This window comes from Pinus tabuliformis, chromosome 5_2 (assembly GCF_031772625.1).
Source record: "Pinus tabuliformis cultivar Carrire ecotype Pingquan chromosome 5_2, CPIR1, whole genome shotgun sequence".
NCBI lineage: Eukaryota > Viridiplantae > Streptophyta > Pinopsida > Pinales > Pinaceae > Pinus > Pinus tabuliformis.
The window spans coordinates 670753609-670760697 of record NC_142306.1 but is presented as its reverse complement, the minus strand read 5'-3'; positions in this window follow the sequence as shown (position 1 = coordinate 670760697).

Genomic DNA, 7089 nt, shown 5'->3' with positions numbered 1-7089 from the left:
ACAATCTTTGCATCTTATATCTGAAGGAGCATGTCCAAAAATTGTCATTGGTTGTTGGGGTTCATGAGATGGTCTATTGGGGACGGTAGAATGGTGGAGGTTGGGTTGGACGCACTGAAGGGATTCAACCGTGATTATTCTCTCTTGGATGCCCTCATCAACAACATTCGAGAATAGAAAATCATTAATTTTTCTCACATAGCCCATGGGAACCAACGGCTTACAACCCACCCTTCTTGGATGCGGTCCATTGATATTGGACTGACCGACGCACTAGCTATCAAATGGGAGGCATATCTCACTAATATATATAATGTTGGTATTTGCATTGGCGAAGGAGTGGACGGTCTATAGTGGGAAGGCCCTATGAAGAATGGAATCCCCAAAGTTAAAGAGATTTACAATAATATTCCAGTGACAGAAAATTCTTTCTGCTTTATTTCTTGGTTCAAGGCTGCGTGGGGGTGGGAGATTCCTAAGAAACTTCTTTGTTTTAGGTGGTTATCTATTCATAACAGGATTCTCACCTGGAATAACTTGCAATCTAAAGGCCTTAATGGCCTATACATCTGCCCTATGTGTCGATTACAGGTGGAGGAGATAGATCACCTTCTTATCGGTTGCATTTCTTCGAGGGAGGTGTGGTCTGTATGTTTTAACCCTGTACAAAAATTACCTATAGACGAATTCTAAAAACAAAAAATAAACAATGACAAGAATATAAAACAAATACATAGATATTTCCCTTGGATCCCAAAATCGGGACTACCAAATTAATTTTTCATTATATTGCTTTCAATGTTACAACACATATATATACGTGTCAAAACATTCATAAACCCCAATCCATTAACTTTGGATTAGAACATAACCGTAATTCCCTTGACCGGATCTACAAGATACCATAAGCAGTAAACCATCATGCCCAAAACCATGTGCAAAACCCATGCACAAAACCATTGGTAGGTCCGCCTACCTAATATATGATGCAAAAAAAAGCTCTCGGGGCACTACCCCAGACCCCATGCAAGGGGGCTACCGCCCCTTGCAAACCCCCAGATAGATCCCCCTATTGCGCCGAACGCAACGAAGGGGTGGCTATCGCCCCCCCTCTAATCCCCCTGCTTCGCGCGAGGGGCTAGTCATGGAAAGAATATAACACACCCAACATGGTTTGGGGTGACATATTTTCTAAAGCTCGACTATCTAGGAACCTTGCTCACACTACCACAATGCTTCACTTATTGGACAAAGGATAACCCTGAATATCAAGCTCTCCCATTCTATATCATCTAGGGCATTTCGCGTAGTTTGAACGCCTCGCTATTTGAACACAAGTCTCCAATGGCTTGGGAGGTGATTTGGAAGGCCATCACTTACTTTTCAGAGATTGGGCCAAAGAAGACAGTTATAAAACTAAGGAAGAACATTCACAAGAATATCAAGGGGCTCTATCATAAAGGATCCTTTGATGGTGCTTTCCAATTGAGGAGATGTGGCTATGGAGTGGTCATCACTCTTGAATGAGGGCGCTTTTACTATTTCTGGTGGCAGGGAGGCAGGGGGACTAACAATAGCACTCGGGTCATTGCTCTTTGGGGAGCCCTCACCTTCACTAAATGGTTTGGGTTGGACACTATCCACATCCATGGAGACACAAAGAGCATCATTGATTGGGTTAAAGATCATACTCTCTTTTTCCCCCACATCATTGATTGGGTTAAAGATCATACTCTCTTTTTCCCCCACATTTTGTCCAACTGGATGAGCCGTTCTGGCTACCACCTTCTGGCACATCTCTTATACTCACATCTACAGGGAGCAGAACCAGGTTACTGATCTTTTGTCAAAATAGGGCATTGGCGCAGAGACAGGTAAGTATCACTTTGCGGCATATATGTAGGCCAAACTCGCGAATGTTGGTTGCATTGATACCAACTAAGGATCCACTCTAAAATGAAAATGTTGTTATTTCTAATCTGGTTTTTGCTGTATGTGTTAAAGAACTGACATCCATTTTGCATTTAATAACTTATCATAGAATCTTACTCTTAGATAAAGTAGAAATATGCAAACCTAGGTAATGTTTTGGAACTCTTTCATTTCAAGAACAAGACTATAATCTCAATGTATGAACCAAGTGTTCTAAGAGAAAATATTCGAAACAGTCAATGTACTCTTTTTTATCAATGAAAACAAGAGAAAAAGAAAAGGTTTTTTTTTATTTTATTTTAAAATCAACAGAAATGAAGCTAGTGCACATGATATGTCTTCCTTTTTTGCAGTTCTAATTCACCCGAGAACCACGTATTTCCTAACCATTTAATACTGTCACTCTCCTCGTTGTCTTCTCAACGAACTATTTCCTAACAATTTAATACTGTCGCTGTCCTCGCTCTCTGATTTTGGATGAGAAGAATCACCGTTACTGCCGTATGGCTTCAATTTATTGCAACAATAATTGACCGAGCAGCCACATATTTCCTTAAAATTAATGCCATCGTTCTCTTAGTTGTCTGATTCTGGATGACAGAAATCACAATTCCACGCTACAGCCTTAATCTGTCGGTTTACGTGGGGACGCTGCATGTCTGTTACCAAATTGACTGTTGAATAATATTGTCTGTTACCCATTCGAATAATGTGAAGAATTGGGCCCTCAGGTCCTGCCCAATATCGACAACAAATTTTGGACGAGAAAATTAAAAGCAACAGAAACCAATATCAATTTGTTATCCTGAAGAAGATCCTTATATGGCTATTAATTTAAACATGAAGCACATCCTGAAGTAGATCCGCATATGGTGTGGCCACAAGTCTGATTTATAACTAGTTTAAAATACGGGAAAATGACGGTCCTAAAGTGGATTCTGTCATGTGTATGTCGCCCTATTACAAATATAGAGCCTATCAATGAATTTAAAAATGCTTGACAAACTAAAATGCCTGTGTTTTCAGAACATCCAAAGATAAAAGCTTCATAACTAGATTTTGTCATTTCAAAATTTATTTTTAACTATCTAACCTTTTTTTCCTCATTTTAAGGGCTATTGAGGATAAAAATTTTGAAATTTTGAAAATATTATGAAATTTAGTTATTTAAAATGTGCTTTCGAATGCATAGATGTATTTACTTTAAAGATATTAGATACAATAACTTTGTGGCGGAGTAGCTCAATTGGTTATGGTTATAAAAATGAAATATTATGAAGAGATTTAATTCACTTGTATTTATGGAAAAATATATATAACCACGAAAGAATTATAGTGATAACACTTAAAATAGACCCATAACAGTATTACATTATTAGTATAAAACCAACTATTAAGGTAAAAAAAAAAAAAAAAAATTAAAAACTACAGGGTGGGGTGTCGGGAATTTCTGGTTATTCCAAACAAAATACAGTGGAAAAATCTTCTGTTTCCACTGTTCAGAATTTTCTGATAAATTCCGAAAATATGAACAGAGAGCAATACTCTGTTTTCTGATAATTCAAAAACACAAGAACAGAGCATAAAATAATACTCTACTTTGCCTCAGGATCAAAAACTGATCAAAATAATACTTTGTTTTTGACACAGAAAAATACTCTGTTTTAACTCAGAAAAACAGAAAAAATTCGTTCTCTGGAAACGGTGTTGCAGCAACACAGTTTTTTTTTTCAGTTGTTGTTCATGGTGTCGCAGCAACGCTGTTCGTGGTGTTGCAGCAACGTAAATTTTTTCAGTTGTTGTTCGTGGTGTTGCAGCAACGTAAATTTTTGGTGTTGCAGCAACGTAACTTTTGACGTCAAGTATTTTTCGACTTACGGTGTAACAGCAACAGGAAATTTTTGACAAAATAACTTTTGGTGTAACAGCAACACACAGAAAGAAATTTCTATTTATGAAAATAAACCAACAGATAAAACTAAGTCTTCCTCACGTAGAGGGATCTTCACAAAATATTATGCTAAAGAGCATCTTCCTCTTGACAGAGGGATTACAACAGGAACGCTTCAGTTCCACAAAACAACTATCTCAGAAAATTTCAGCACTGCTGTGCAATACAAAAAAAACTCTCTTGTTCTACACTGCTGTGTGTTACAAAAGGACTTTCAATCTATTTCCTCTCTCTATTTCTACACTGCTGTGTCTGCATTTTATAGTGCGGGAAAGGGTCTTCACCGCCTTAACTTGCTGATAAAGTTTCTGCTGTTCATAATGAACAGATCTGATCTTTTGCTGTATTTCTTGAGTCGGTGGTGATGAAATCTATGATTGATAAATGCTACGTCGGCTCGAGGCTGGTTCTTTTCTCTTTCAGCCGTTCTGCTCATTAATATGGTTGTTGAAAAGTAACGGTGTGGCGCTGGATCTGATCTTCATCCTTCGGAAACACAAAAATAATTAAAGAGTGAAAAGATGGTAATGGCGGTGACATAAAAGATCGGGAGAAAATGTGGGGCGCCGGATCACGACAAATGAATAAAGTAGCTGCTGCTGTTCTGTTCACTGCAGTTGAAATTATAATTTCAACACTCCCCTTTAATTTCAACTGCTGGGTTATCAGTCATACCCAGAAGTTTCCTTAAAAACTCAAAACTTTTCTGATCCAATGGCTTTGTCAGAATATCTGCAACCTGTTCCTGAGTCCTGCAATGTTGTAAAATGATTTCTCCATTGTTCACCAATTCTCTGATGTAGTGAAACTTTGTGTCTATGTGTTTTGTTCTCTTGTGGAATACAAAGTTCTTGGATAATGCAATAGCTGAGCTATTGTCACAAAAAATAACTGTTGTTGTTGCCTGCTCCTGGCATAGACTTCTCAACATTCTCCTCATCCAAACTGCTTGACATGCTGCTGTTGTAGCTGCCACATACTCTGCTTCTGCTGTAGACAATGCCACAATTGGCTGTTTCTTGGAAGCCCATGAAATGGCTCCTGAACCTATGTGGAAAATGTAACCAGATGTGCTTTTCCGGTCATCTACACTTCCAGCCCAATCACTATCTGTGTATCCAACTAAATCTGAACATTCTGAAACAGTATAAAATATGCCATACCTTTTTGTACCTTTAACATACCTCAGAATTCTCTTTGCTGCCTGCCAATGTGTTTCTTTTGGCTTCTCCATGAATCTGGAAATTAAACTAACAGCATACATTATGTCTGGCCTAGTTGCAGTCAAATACATGAGGCTGCCAACTATGCTCTTGTACACACTAGGGTCAAAATCTTTGCTGCTGTCCTCTTTGCTGAGTTTTAATCCCATCACTGTGGGAGTGATTGCTGCCTTGCTGTCCTGCATGTTAAATCTGCCCAACACTTCATTTACATATTTTGCCTGTGAAATAAAAATTCCATTTTCATTTTGATCTACTTCTATTCCTAAGAAGTATCTCAGCAAACCCATGTCAGTCATCTCAAATTCCTCTTTCATGACTGATTTGAAATTTTCAATGAGGTAGTCATCATTACCTGTAAAAATCACATCATCAACATATAACACAACAATTAAAATTTTACAGTCTTTTTCTTTGATCTAAACAGTGGGTTCTCCCTCACACTTCTCAAATCCGTTCTCCAGTAGATAGGAATCTATCCTACTGTACCATGCTCTTGGCGCTTGCTTTAGCCCATAAAGAGCTTTCTTCAATTTGCAGACTTTGTGCTCTTGGCCTTTCTTCTCATAGCCTAGAGGTTGCTCGATGTAAACCTCTTCCATTAATACTCCATTCAAGAATGCTGACTTCACGTCCATTTGGTAAACTTTCCATTTGTTTTGTGCTGCTATGAACAGCACTGCTCTTACTGTTTCCATTCTTGCAACTGGTGCGAAAGTCTCCTCATAATCTCTCCCATATTGCTGCTTGTATCCCTTGACAACAAGTCTTGCCTTATGCCTTTCTATCTTGCCTTCAACATTACTCTTGGTCTTGTAGACCCATTTAACTCCAATGACTTCTTTACCTTTTGGTAGCTCAACTAAATCCCATGTCTTATTTCTTTCTATGGCATTCATCTCCTCATCCATAGCTTCTATCCATTTCTCATCTTTAATTGCATCTTCGAAATGAACAGGGTCATCAACATGACAATACAAAGAAAACAAAGAATTCATTCCTTCATCATAAATATCACTTAAATTTATGAATTTCTTACCTCTTTCATTCAGTGTGCAAGTGCTTGTAGATGCACTTGAATTTCCTCCTTGTGGTGTGCTTGGAGAAGCACTCTCATTTCTCCTCAAGGGTGTCTTTTGTTGTTCTGTTGTTGGCGCTGCTGTTTGGAGATGTGTTTCAGCCAACTCCTCCTCATCATCATCATGAGACAAATAGTTTTTAACATTAACTGTTTTCTCTATGCTTCCATCCCAAGCTTCCTCTTCAATAAATTGAACATCTCTGCTCACAAAAAACTTCTTGGTAGATGGGATATATAACCTGTAAGCTTTGGATTCTTCACTGTATCCAATGAAAATACATTTCTCCCCTTTGCTGTCCAATTTCTTCCTTAGCTGATCTGGAATGTGTGCATAAGCCACACAACCAAAAACTTTCATGTGGGTGACTCCTTGCTTTCTCCTACTCCATGCTTCTTCTGGCACTTTGTTCATCACTGCTTTTGTAGGACATCTATTCAAAATATATACTACACAATGTACAGCTTCAGCCCAATAATCATTTGGCAAATGCTTTGCCTTCAACATGCTCCTCGCCATATCCATGATTGTTCTGTTTTTTCTTTCAGCAACTCCATTTTGCTGCGGGGTGTACCTTGCTGTAAATTGCTTATGAATTCCATTTTCTCTGCAGAAACGTAAAAATTCTTTGGAGATATACTCACCTCCTCTGTCAGTTCTCAAAACCTTGATACGCAACCCACTTTGATTTTCTACAAGTGCTTTGAAATTTTAGAATTTTTCAAACACTTCACTCTTATTCTTCAGAAAATAAACCCAAGTCTTTCTGGTAAAGTCATCAATAAATGTTAGAAAATATTGGCTGCCTGCAAGTGATGGAGCTTGCATCGGTCCACATAAATCTGAGTGGATAATTTCTAAAGGTGCTTTTGTCCTTATGCTTTTCCCAGTTGGAAAACTTTCT